This window comes from Bos indicus, chromosome 12, assembly GCF_029378745.1.
Source record: "Bos indicus isolate NIAB-ARS_2022 breed Sahiwal x Tharparkar chromosome 12, NIAB-ARS_B.indTharparkar_mat_pri_1.0, whole genome shotgun sequence".
Taxonomy (NCBI): Eukaryota; Metazoa; Chordata; class Mammalia; order Artiodactyla; family Bovidae; genus Bos; species Bos indicus.
This window is the reverse complement of record NC_091771.1, coordinates 2,974,376-2,988,707: the sequence shown is the minus strand read 5'-3', so window position 1 is coordinate 2,988,707 and position 14,332 is coordinate 2,974,376. Positions and strand designations below refer to the sequence as shown.

Here is a 14,332-nt window from a genome sequence, read left to right as displayed (position 1 = left end):
ATGTTTGAACCTAAGTGCTGCATATATACCATAGAGATCAGGGTTTCTAAATAGTATTTTCTACTAAAAGAGACTATTAAATCATATCCTGGCTTCTCAATGATCTTGTGGCTGGAGAAAAAGAAGTCCTCCAGGAATGATGGGGCTGCATCAGAACTATACAGTGGTCATCTTAGCTCTTACTGGTCAAGTCCAGGGCATTTTGAGCATCAATAGAAAATAATATCACAACTAATTATAACCATTGAAGAAAATACAAATCTGTGAGTTCATGCTGATCTCAACTAATGAATTAAATTTGATGAAAAACAGGATATTTACAAAAGCTTGAAGCATCCCACACAAAACACTTCTTAATTACAAAAGGAAAGAAGTAACATTACTGTGGAGAATCCTGGCAAACACCACCTAACTCAAGTGTTCAAATTTAATATCACTAATAACAGAACAAGTCAAAATTATGCACCACCCTGTGATAGGTTGCATAAGAAATTTACTGCTGTGATATTCCTGCTGAAGACACATCACATAACACGAAAATAATCAGAAGGAAATATCAGTAAAACACAGAACAGAAGGACATTGCACAAAATATCTGACATTCACAAATGTTAAGGCCAATAAAAGTTGAGGAAGAACTGAAGAACTTTCCTAAACTGAAGGAGACTAAGAGATACAAAATCAACATAGTAGTCTAGCCTAGATTCTTTCCACAATGGACATTATGGGAAAACTTAAATGGGGTCTGAAAGTTAAGTGCTAGCAATGTTAATTTTCTGATTTTGGTGGCTATGATTTGATTTTATAAGGAAACATCCTTATATATAGGAAATACACGCAGAAGTATCATGTAGAGCACTTACTCATAAATGATAGAGAAAAAATTATATGTATATTCACTATTCTTAAAATTTTTTTCTGTAAATTTGAAAATTTTTCTACTTTGGTAGACAGAGAAAATACCTATAGTTACCAATACTTAGAGAAAGTGAAACAAGTGAAAGCAAAAGTCTGTCAGTCGTGTCCAACTCTTTGCAACCCCATGGCCAGAATACTGGAGTGGGTAGCCTTTCCCTTCTCCAGAAGATCTTGACAACCCAGGGATCAAACCCAGGTCTCCCACATTGCAGTCAGATTCTTCATTAGCTGATTCCGCCCCAAAATATCAGTTAACCACTAGAAGACTCTAGTCTAGAAGCTCTACCAACAGTATGCAGGTTCTGTCAGTTTTCAGTGCCTCATACCAAAGCATGAATGATCAACCAAAGATCACTAAACTCTTTAGAAAAGCTTACAACATGCCCAAACAAACCAACAAGGGAAAAGTGATCCAGACAAAAATATACATAGGAAAAGAGCATTGGTTCGTTTTTTTTGAATAATACCTGTGGAGCCCTCACAAAGTCCACACAATAGAGGAGATGTTTTTTGAATGAGTTCCCCCATTTCCAACACAAGTTTTCAATTTCCCCATGTTCTTTTACATACTCTCCCCAGATAGCTGAAATTTACTAAAGCTATCATTGATTGCTATTTTTAAGAGAGTTGATAAAGCTGAAGATTACTCAAGTAGTAATTACCACATAGGTAACTACTAGATAATTTAGAACACCTAGGTAATTCAGAATCAGACAGACTCGGGTTCCAATCATAATGTGCTAGATTTCCTTCCTGTCTCTTCTCTCCTCATCTGCAAAATGGAGATAATATGGTTGTGAAGAGTAAATGAGATTATATCCACAGTTGAGCCTAGCACATAAAAGGTACTCCTGCAATGATGCTATTGATGGGATTTTTATTATTCACCATTAGCTTTTCATAATCTCAAGATAAGTAGGTCTTTTTGGAAGAGGCCTCAAGCTCATCATGTGTCTCAATCATGTTCTGTCAAAGAACATCCGTGACCCGTGTCTACTGACCATTCTACTCGTGACACCCATTCCACCAATCAGTATCGATGACCCAATTTCCTAGTTATTACACTGTTGTCTCTCAGCATCAAACCCGACCTTGTGTACTCTGTTTGGCATCACCAGGGCTGAGACTTGAAGACCTTTTCTCCTCCTTTGCCAGCAGCTCCACGTTATGCTCTCCCACAAGGGGATGCTAGAGGGAAGTTGTTCCTTCCTGTTTGCATCCTGCTTCCATTCTGATTTTCTGTTGTCACGTTACTTTTCTCTGCCATCTCACTCTAACAGCCCTTCTTCACCCTGACGGTTGGTTCCAGTATAGCTGTTGATTCCACTCTGCAACCCTCAAAGGACCAGCCTCAACACATGACTCAGGGGTAGCTATACAGACCCCCTCTCCAAGTCATTCAATGTTAGTAATCCCAACCTCCTCCCTCCTCCTGCAGTCTGGAGTTGCACTTACTGCTCCCTCTGGGCCTTTTGATTTTGGTAGTACCTATTAACAATAGGTGTTGAACAATTCTTTAAATTCTTTTTATTAAAATAGTGGTTGCATTTTTTACCTCCTGTGTGGACTCAGAGTAGTAAACATGGGTTGTGCATACTTCTTAGAGTTCCCTTTAGACTCCATCCTAAGGTCCCTTCTGGGAGTAATCTTGAGCCATAAGCTTAGTTCCACACCAACCTGTTCAGTGGAAGCATTTCTCAAGTAACTTTGATCTCAGTGACTGTTCAGGCTAACCACGCCTCTCTGTCAAGGTAACACTTACCACCCCTTCTAATCTTCCATTTAGGTCCACTGGTCCCTTAGACAAGGCGTGTGTGCTTTACCAGGCTGCCAGTCACTTATTTATAGTCTGCCAATCATAGTCTCCCACTGAGATCACCTGTAAAAGGTTCTTGACTCAGACTAATAACATAGCTGACTGCTAAAACCAAAATTAGTAGACAGAGATAGACAAATTCATATGTATCGTGTTTTTATTCTGCCTCTCTTCCATTTCTGTATCTCCAGGTCACTCCAAAGATGTCACCAGTGTTTTCCCCAAACATCATTTTCATCTTGGCACTCCCTTCCTCAAGCAGGTATGTATGATGACTCCCTATTGCCTTACAGATCAAGAATAAACTCCTAAATTAGACCCTGGGTATCATTAGAATGCTCCAACAAATTAGACTGACTACAGTTTCTAGTCTTGAACTGACGTTTCCAGATTGTAGGTCTGATCATTTTTAAAAGAAAGAACTAGTCACAGTCTATAGGTATTCCCACTGGGGGAATAGGGTGCCCAGGAAGTGGGCACAGATCCAGCCAGTCTCAAAGCCAACACTCTGGAATGTGGTGTACAGGGGAGAGGGCAGACAGGATGCCAAGTCTCCACAGTTCAGTTCAGTTCAGTTGCTCAGCCTTGTCCGACTCTTTGCGACCCCATGGACTGCAGCACGCCAGTCCTCCCTGTCCATCACCAACTCCTGGATCCTACTCAAACTCATGTCCACTGAGTTGGTGATGCCTCCCAACCATCTCATCCTCTGTCCTCCCCTTCTCCTCCTGCCTTCAATCTTTCCCAACATCAGGGTCTTTTCAAATGAGTCAGCTCTTTGCATTAAGTGGCCAAAGTATTGGAATTTCAGCTTCAACATCAGTCCTTCCACAGAATGTGATAAAGTCTCCACGCTGCTGCTATTGCTAAGTCGCTTCAGTCGTGCCCGACTCTGTGTGACCACATAGATGGCAGCCTACCAGGTTCCCCCATCTCTGGGATTCTCCAGGCAAGAACACTGGAGTGGGTTGCCATTTGCTTCTCCAATAGGTGAAAGTGAAAAGTGAAGTCGCTCAGTCGTGTCCAACTGGTGGTGACCCCATGGACTGCAGCCTACGTCCATGGGATTTTCTAGGAAAGAGTACTGGAGTGGCTTGCCATTGCCTTCTCCGAAAGTCTCCATAGAATCTGCATAAAGTCCAAGAGGGAATCCCTCCAGAAATGGTGCAAGCCTCTTGGAAGAGCCTGAAGTTCTTCTGATCTCAGTCACATGTTCTTAGGGGCCAAAGCACGTCTTCAGGAGTATTGGTGGTCCAGGAACTCTTTCCCTGACACTGGGAAGGTTGTTATGCCCCTTTATAGAAGGCCATTTGTGTACAGTAAATGAAGTTCTTTACCTACATTAAAAGAACTTGAATATTTTGCCTATCTCAGTGGGCATTTTCATTAGCTAAACATATCTATCAGATAAATTAGTATAAAATGACTTTTTAAAAAATACTTATTAAATATATATATGACGGTCATCTTAGATAATAAGCTACAATCTTGAACTGATGAATGGTCACTTTTTAGGTTTTATTGCATTATATGTTACCTACAAGAAATATTATCTGTGCCTAATTCATAAATCTAAAGATGTTGTTCAAGCTATATCTATATGATGCTAAGTAGCCAGCTAAAACTAGGAAATTCAGTCAAGTGTCTGCATTTCTGTTCTACATGATATCAAACACCTAGATATTTAAAGATACCTGGACAATTGACATGTCTTAGAGCTCAGCCTAAGGAAGGACATGTAAAATGTATTCACACATTTTTAGTGTTCCTACTGAATTTTTACTTAGCTAATTATAATTTTGCTTTAATGTTAAATATTATGTTTGGGTTTTTCCTTAGAAGTTGACTTGTTACTAAATTATCCTTATTTTTGATGTGCCTGTCATGACTTTAAATATATTAGCCATCTTTCATTTCATTTCAACATTTTTTCTCAGTTACAGTCTTGCCATTTACTCTATTTTAGCTGTTTCATGATTAGGATATGGCATATTTCAACTTTTTAACTCTCTTTATTTCTCAAGGATTTATGTTCTTAGCTTGATTTCTTACTTAATATTACAAACTCCTCTGATTTTGGGAATCTATATAAATACTGAGTGCAAAATGAGGGTTATAATCAAAGGAAAGCTTCTGTTAACCTGATTTCACCAAAAAATGAAGATCTGATGAGCAGGGTGGAGGTGGGCGGTACTGCCTATTTAAATCAGTGGCCCACATTGTAAGCTTCACATGTGCCACACACAAGATACTTTAAAATTTCTACTTCTTTCTGTGAAATAAAATATGTTTACTACACATGTATTACTGAAATGCAGTTTATTCATACTTGAACGTGAAGAATATACTGCTGTTGATGACTTATCTGGAGGTGGTACATGTAAGTAGCAATGTATTTATTTTTGTAAATGTCCTTTAGCCCACACTGCTGGCCAAACTTCAGGTTCAGCTTCATTTTACATGTTTCTTAAAGAAGAGTTACTCTTACTTAAAAATAAATAAATTCTTAACAATCAGTAATAATTACTTCTATTTATATTTCCTTGGAACATATCATATATTGTATAACTGAATTTAAATACATTCTCAGATGACTAAAATTCCACTCATTTCAGAAGTCCTCTGGAACATGCCTCCCCCAAGAATACCAAGATGTAATTAAGATAAAACACAAACTCTTTTACCCTTATCGTCAAGGCCCTGCCCGATCTGTCAATTACTCATCAATTACTACTCCCTTGTTCATCAATAATATATCCCAGCCATACCAGTCTTCATTTTACATGCTATTCCCTCTACCAATAAGGGGAACTATAGCTTCCCTGATGGCTTCCCTTCCCCTATAGCTCAGTTGGTAAAGAATCCGCCTGCCATGCAGGAGACCCCGGTTCAATTCCTGGGTCAGGAAGAGCCATTGGAGAAGGGATAGGCTACCCACCCCAATGTTCTTGGGCTTCCCTTGTGGCTCAGCTGGTTAAGAATCTGCCTGCAATGCAGAAGACCTGGGTTCGATCCGTGAGTTGGGAAGATCCCCTGGAGAAGGGAAACCTACCCACTCCAGTGTTCTGGCCTGGAGAATTCCATGGACTGTATAGTCCATGGAGTCACAAAAAGTCGGACACGACGGAGTGACTTTCACTTTCACTGCCAATAAGGCTGTTCCTCCAAGTCTTTGCATGGCCAGTTCCTTCTCCTTTGTCACCCCTTACCTCAAGTGTTACGTCCTTGGAGAGGCTGTCTCTCAAATCCCAGCTGCTCTGGGCCCCATTGCCTTGGGTCCTGACGTTATCTGCATCTGACATCAGGGATATCGTTGCTGCTGCCTTCTGTAGGCTGAGTCCCCGGTTGACCTCACTATTATTATTAGCTTGCGCCTTTTCATCCTTTCTGACCATCCAAGTCTGGTCCTTGGATTCTTTCCAGATTCCTGATTTGTTCTCCCACTCTCTGCTGGGAGAACCTGCCTAAAATTTTGAAACGTTTATCTGTGGCCTTAATGCTTGTCTTCCTCCCACCAACACCTTCTGTCTCAGAACTACATGTGGTTCCCTGTACCCTCTGGCCTTGTTTCCACAAAAAGGCCTTTCTAAAGCTTCTTTTCTTTAAGCTTCACTCACTAGATCAGAATTTTTGGCTTCAACCTAGGAACTGATTGAACACTCACCTCCTTAAGAAACAGGCTGAGCATGAGGACTGTTCTCTTACTTCTCCAACATTCCTTGAGATGGTAAATTCCCTTGACTCTCTAGTTTTCCTTGATATTTTCGGGAACTTCATTTCTAGAAATAAATGGTTTCTTCTGAATTTTATCAGGATACCAAAACATGATTCATGCCGCTTAATGCAGGCAAGGCATAGAGTGAAGTGGTCAGTTGCTTGAGTCTGGGTTCAAATCCTGGCTGTGCCACTTGCTAGCCATGTGAAACTGGAGGCATTTGTGATGATCTCTGAGCCTTACTCTCCTAAGCATAAAATGAGGGTAATAAAATAATCTTCCTGAAAATATTGTTGTTAGGATTCCATAAGATAAAGCAAGTGTTAATATCTATGTCACACATGCTCACACACTACAGAGGTGCAGAATGATACAACCATATGGAGAGGAATTTGCAATATGTAACAAAACCTCATGTGTATTTTACCTTTTAGTACACTGTTACGCCTATAAGTACAGCTCTACAAGTAGAGTACAAGTAAGCACCAGGTTACTTGTCAAGGCTTTGATAGCAAAGTGTTGAAAAAATTTAAATGTGCCACCAGAGAAGGTTGACTAACACAACAGACACCATTCAGTTGTGAACAGAGTAAGAAGTACATCTACGAACTAATATGGAGAGGTTTCTATGATATATTAAATGAAAAAGCAGAGGAAAAGGATATTATATATATAAAACCTTTACCATAAGACAGAAAACCAGAAATATATGTTACACACACACATGGGTTTCCCTGGTGGCTCAGATGGTAAAGAATCTGCCTGCAATATGGAAGACCTCAGTTTGATCCCTGGGTTGGGAAGATTCCCTAGAGGAGGGCATGGCAACCCACTCCAGTATTCTTGCCTGGAGAATCCCCGTGGTCAGAGGAATCTGGCTGGCTACAGCCCATGGGGTCACAAAGAGTCAGACACAACTGAGCAACTAAACACAGCATAGTACAGCATACACACACATATAGAGACACTCGTATATACTCACGCATATGTGCTACGTGCGCTGTGTGCTTAGTCACTCAGTCATGTCCAGCGCTTTGCAACCCTACAGACAATAGCCCACGAGGTTTCTCTGTTAATGGGAATATCCAGGCGAGAATACTGGAGTGGATTGCCATTCCCTCCTCCAGGACATCTTCCCAACTCAGGGATCAAACCCAGGTCTCCTGAATTGCAGGCATATTTTTACCAGCTAAGCCACCAGGGAAGCCCACGAAAACTGGAGTGGGTAGCCTATCCTTTCTCCAGGGGATCTTCCCAGCCAAGAATGGAACCAGGGTTTCCTGCATTGCAGGCAGATTCTTTACCAGCTGAGCTACCAGGGAAGCCCATATCTATGCGTATATATGAAATTAAAAGATGTTTGCTCCTTGGAGTAAAAGCTATGACAGACCTAGGCAGCATATTAAAAACCAAAGACACCACTTTGCCAACAAAGGTCCATATAGTCAAAGCTATGATTTTTTTCAGTAGTAACGTACAGATGTGAGAGTTTTACCATAAAGAAGGCTGAGTGATGAAAAACTGATATTTTCAAACTGTGGTGCTGGAGAAGATTGGAGCGTCCCTTGGACAACAGAGAGATCAAACTAGTCAATCCAAATAAATCAACCTTGAATATTCACTGGAAGAACTGATATTGATGCTAAAGCTCCAATACTTTGGCCACCTGATGTGAAGAGCTGACTCATTGGAAATGACTTTGATGCTGGGAAAGATTGAAGGCAGGAGGAAAAGGAGATGACAGAGGATGAGATGGTTGGATGACATCACCGACTCAATGAACATGAGTTTGAGAAAATTCTTGGAGATGGTGAAGGACAGGAAAGCCTGGCATGCTGCAGTTCATGGGATTTCGAAGAGTCAAACATGACCTATCAACTGCACAATAACAAAATTCATATATACATATATATCCGTATATAATTTATTTGCTTACTTTTGTAAAGTGAAATATAGGAAGAATAAACCAGAAATTAATGAAAAAACTACTGAGAAATGGTAAGTAGAAATTTGGAAAAAGATAGGAATAGAAATAAAGACTTCTCTGAGTAGATTTTTTAATACAGTTTTGTCTTTTGAGCCAAGTAAGTGTTTTACATATTCAAAAATTAAATTTAAATTAAAAAGGATTTACAAAAAGCAATTCTAAAATTAAATATTAGCAGAAACAAATGAGCCTAACTGTACATCAACTTGATGACATAACCACACAGAAAAGCAGTAGGTCTTGAAATTTATTGTCTGACTACGTGTGTATGTGTGTATATATATATATATATATATATATATATATATATATATATATATATGAAATGGCAATCCACTCTAGTATTCTTGCCTGGGAAATCCCATGGAGAAGCCTGGTGGGCTACAGTCCATGGGGTCACAAAAAGTCAGACATGCTTAATTACTGAGTATGCACACATATATACATACATATACACGTGTGTATATACATACACACATACACAGTACTGTTGGTGGGGCTTTATCAGGTACATCCAAATTGTGGGACTTTCTACTGGGCATCTGTCTTAGAATCTTCAAAAAATATTGATAGCACAATTAACAAATCAGGCAAGGGGAACTGTACTAAGTCAATGGAGACCAAAGAGACAAGATAATGAAATATAATATGGGATCCTTTTTTGGACTTTGAATTCAACAACAAAAAATAGCCATAAAGGACATTATTGGGACAATTGGCGGAAATTTGCCTATGGACTGTATGTTACAATATACCATCATACCAATGCTAAATTTCTTGGATATGACCATGATAGGGTGTTTTTGTTCTAAGAAAATATATACTAAAGTAGTTAGAGATGAACTCTCATGATTCTACATGAACCTAACTTTTCAACTTTAGGCCAAAAAAAAGAGAGAAGGAAAGCAAATGTGCAAAATGTTCACATTATGCTTTCAACTATTCTGCAGGTTTGAAATTTTTCAAAATAAAAATTTGGGAGGTAACCTCCCAAACAAACAAACTAAAAAAGATCTGTGCCTGCCAGCTATTACTATCGCTGATTCTCCCAATCTGGGAGGCTGTGAAAAGGAAACCTGGAATAAATACATATGGCTGATAAATAAAAAAGAAATCGTGTACTGGGATCTATTTTCAGCCTACTGAAGCATGTCATTTGATACTTATTCATTTCCCATAAGATTTGCCCAAACAAATAAAATTGCCTCCAACTTTAAAAAAGGAAGTAAGACTGTCTCCAAGCTTCCCTGGAAAGAAGCAGTTAAATCTTATCCTTATTTTACCTCCCTCTTATTTAGTGATGTGTCTTGGCGGAAACTCAAGGCAAGTATATCTCCAGCCAGCCTCTGGAAAAAACGCAGAAAACGCTGCCTCTCGCTCCCATGAGTTACGCTGGGGAACTTGCTGCTTTCCAGCTTGCCCATCTCAATTGGGCTGACAAAGCACCAGGCCAAGAAGCAGACCCCTAGGTAGCTGGGTCTATATTATTTCAGATTTTAAATACTGAAAGCAAGACAGAAAGCCTTTCTCCCAGGTCAAGGAGTGGGAAGTATAATTTGCAATAGATTAAGCTTGCCATATCTGGGGAGCATTTAAAGGTCTATAGGCCGTTCCTTTTAAATTCCCGGTACACAGCTGACCTAACAAAACACCTTTGCTATGCTATGCTATGCTAAGTCACTTCAGTCATGTCCGACTCTGTGCGACCCCATAGATGGAAGCCCACCAGGCTCCCCCGTCCCTGGGATTCTCCAGGCAAGAACACTGGAGTGGGTTGCCATTTCTTTCTCCAATGCATGAAAGTGAAAAGTGAAAGTGAAGTCACTCAGTCGTGTCCGACTCTTAGCGACCCCATGGATTGCAGCTTAACAGGCTCCTCCGTCCATGGGATTTTCCAAAACACCTTTAGACACTCCTAAATTACATACTTTTAAAAAATCTTTTTCCCAGATATATAATATTTGCCCCACAAGATGATGAAATGACAATTTGCAACTGGTCTTCTCTTTTCGTTTCTTTCAAGACTTAAAAGCCTGTGTTATTTCTATTGCAGGACTGTGTCCAGGCTTAGAGAGACACCCTTTGCAACTGGTTAAAAGCTCCAGAAGGTCTCTATTGAAACAAAATGTTGCTCGTATCCCAATCTATCCCAGGAGGAATAAATCCCACAAAAGCACCTAAAGAAAACCATTTTAGAGTTACTACTGTGTTACATTAGCTGAGAAGGGAGAGATGATTACATTTATAGATTTGTTTTTTCCTTTTACAGAGACAGTCTCTATGCAGCTGAAGAATTGTGTACTTTCACCACTGGAATTTGAATTCAGCTAATGAGAACTAAGAGTAAAACGAAGATGCCTTGCAAGGCTCCTTGGTCTTGGCCCTGTACACTGGCCATAAAATTAGGCTGCCTCCCTTCCCTTTGGGGCTACAGCCCTGCTCTATAAATGCATTTCAAACCTATAAAAATATTAAACTTCCTTAAAGCATTCATCCTAAGCTAATTATGAAGCTGAAGCTATTAATACAGAGAAAATTATAAAATAATATCTTATATTTACATGGTGTTACATACCTCTGTGTTTGAGAGCACAGTCACAGACATTATCTCTTAATCCTGGAAACTCGTGAGGTAGATTGAGCAGTTCATTTTTCCATTAGGCAGTTAAAGCAATGCAGCAAGACATCATGCTCGATGCTGAAACTTTATGTCTACCATTTATCAGAACCGAACAACTCCGACTTGAGAGAGAGAGCAAGCGGAAGAGAGAAGCACCCGATTCTGTCACTGTCTAGCTGTGTGACCCAAAGGAAATGATCCAGCCTCTCTGAGCTTCAGTTTCCTCAGCTGCAAAGTAAGGGAAATAACTATCTCTTAAAAATGGGTAGGTAAATTTTTATGACGGTTAAATCCATTTTTTTACCCTACACTCACAAATGATAACTATTTGGGACTTCCCTGATGGTCCAGTGGTTAAGAATCTGCATTGCTATGCAAGGGACATGGGTTCAATCCCTTGTCAAGGAACTGAGATCCCACATGTCCTGGGGCAACTAAGCCTGTATGCCACAACTGAGAACCCACTCAACCAAATAAATAAATAAATATATTTTTTAAATGATACCTATTTATGTACTAATTCATTCAATGACTTTTAGTGTTTTCCTGAGGATCGTGTAGTACTGAGGATTGTACAGTAGTGTACTATTTATAACTGAGAAAAAAAAAAAGCCACATATAAGTGAACTCACACATGTTCAAACCATGTTACTCAAGAAAGTGTTAGTTGCTGAGTTGGGTCCAACTCTTTGTGACCAAATGGACTGTAGCCCTCCAGGCTCCTCTGTCCATGGAGTTCTCCAGGCAAAAATACTGGACTGGATTGCCATGCCCTTCTCCAGAGGATCTTCCCAACCCAGGGATCAAACCCATGTCTCTTGCATGGCAGGCAGATTCTTTACCAGCTGAGCCACCAGGGGAGTCCTCAAGGGTCAACGGTAATCTGTACTTCAAAACAACAAAATACTTTAGTGTAAATGTGTGACTGCTTCGTTAGCATAGCTTCTTCATTTCCCATCAGCCCCTAGTCTCCATTTGGAGATAGTTCTAGAGATTTTCCAAACAGAATGAGGTCCAAAAGCATTATTGATAATGCTGAGGCATCTGTAAAGGGCACACTGTGGCCAGGAGGGAAGACAGGCTTGGAATAAAACTGACACATGGCACACAGATTGGAGTGAGAGAAAGAATCCAGACTCCTGATGACTGTACTGAACCTGCAGGTCAAGACTTATCTGAAGCCCCCCTACTTTGGGATCTTCAGTAATGAACCAATACATAGAACCAATACAATTCTATTTATTTCTTAAACCAGTTGGAGTTTTGCCATCTATTTCTTTCCATCAAAAGATTTTAACTAACACAAGTGCTAGTGAAAGACTCAAAACAAAGAAGTAACATTTCATTAAAATATTACTGACAGCAACTGGGAAAAGAATGTACAGGAAGAGGCCAGAAGTCAATGGAATAATAGCCTTTCATCAAATTCTAAGCAAAAAGGGAAGACAAAGAATGAGCTGTATATCTTGTTATACAAAAAAATTATTTGTACTTCCCTGGTGGTCTAGTGGTTAAGAATTCGTCTGCAATGCAGGGGGCATGGGTCTGATCCCCAGTCTGGGATGACTCCACGTGCCTTGGGGCACCTAAGCCCATGTACCTCAACTACCAAATCCAGAGTACCCTAGAGCCTCTGCTTTGCAACCAGAGAACCCACCGTAGTGACAAGCCTGAGCATGGCCAAGAAGAGTAGCCGCCACTCACCACAACTAGAGAAGGCCTGCACTCAGCAATGAAGACCTAGTGCAGCCAACAATAAAACTAATTAATTAAAAAATCATCAAGTAATATTTTTCAAGGCAAAAACAAGTTGCAAAACAGTATAATATAATCTTGTTTTAATTATTAAAGCCTTCAGTATTTATATGCTTATGTGTCATTTCATATTTTGCTATTATATTCTGTCTGAATTTTTTAATGAGAATTCTTCTGTACAATTTAAAGAAAGAAAATTTAAGCAATAATGACCAGTGACTCAACAATGTGGTCTTGAGTGGAAAGGATGAATTGGAAAGACATCTGGAAGTCAGTCTATCTAAAGCCATCCTTTTAAGAAAAGTTGTAGCCCCACCTCCTACATGATTCTTCTCTGGAATACCCCTGTCCAGGATTATTTTTCTCCTTTAACTCCTAATTCTTTCTTTGGATGTTTATTCAGTCTTTCCCACATTCTGCCTTGTGCTGAAGATTACATTTTCATGAATGTATATCTCCAAATCTACAAGAATCTTGGTTTCTGTCATATTAACAGCTCCACCGTGTCTAGCTCTGTGCTTTGTATATAGTAATTATTCACATATCTCCTGGTTTGCTGAGTGCTCTTTTCAGCGCACTACACCACCCACCTTGTTCCCTGTTCCCCAGTCAAACCCCAACTATTCCTCAACCCAACAGTGAAGCAGGCCTGGAAATCTCCTGAGAATGCTTTAGGAGATGCTGTCCTGCAGTGTTAGAACTCTCTCAGTTTCTATCAACAGTTTTCAAACTGCCTCTGTATCACTTTCACGAGTCTCTTTCTATCTGGAGAGGCCAAAATTAAGAATCAAGGTAACTAAGAACCTGTGAGGCACAGATGGAAAAAGTAGGCTGGTGCAGGAAGATGACATCGAAGAAAACACATGAGTCAACTACAAAGTGGAACTTGCCAAGAGCATTTGCCAGTGACTGAAAAAGCAGTTGCCAGTGACTGCTGCAGCGGCTGACCTTCAGCACCGCCTGAGAAGAGTCAGGGTGGAGAGAGGCAGTCTGTGCTCCAGGGAAACTGGTGGGAAACGTCTTAAGATAATGAGATAGTTTCAGAAACTGACTTCATAATCCCTATCCTTGCATCTTTTCGTATCTAGAAAATCGCTAAATCCCTTCATGTGACATCAGCTGTTCATGACTAGCAGAAAACATTTTGTAAAGGAGACACTGAACTTCCTCTTCCCCTTCAATTGATGGCATTGAACTTCCCTTCACCAAAATCTTACATATTGACCTTCCTCTACTCCTTCTTTGGAGAAGTCTCTCAGACCTATCTAAGGTGATGTCTCTTGGGCTGCAGCCTTCATTTTGCCCCCAAATAAAACTTAACTCACAACCCTCACATTGTGCATATTTTTAGTCAACACATGTCTGAAGGAAGATAGTTAAAGTTCATTCTCAAAAAAGTAGAATTGATAAAGACATCCATTTGAGAAAAGCAATAGGACAGAGGACATGACTAGAGGCTTTGTACCAGAAACCGGGATCCAAGTAAATAAACTGTCCTCAAATGACTAGAATAAACATTAC

The 14,332-nt window shown here is 40.0% G+C and overlaps 1 long non-coding RNA gene across 2 annotated transcripts in view; it reads left to right on the top strand.

The window, feature by feature from the left end:
* The window catches only part of LOC139186171 (uncharacterized), a 39,325-nt gene extending 27,804 nt beyond the window's left edge, over nucleotides 1-11,521 (top strand). Inside the window, exons 3-4 of one of the 2 annotated variants that reach the window (XR_011569663.1) lie at nucleotides 2,926-2,996; nucleotides 11,163-11,521. This is a non-coding gene — a long non-coding RNA (uncharacterized lncRNA). Of the gene's footprint in view, nucleotides 1-2,925; nucleotides 2,997-10,705 lie in introns of both variants that reach the window. The other variant, XR_011569662.1, reaches the window with a different exon arrangement.
* Nucleotides 11,522-14,332: the final 2,811 nt, after the last annotated feature.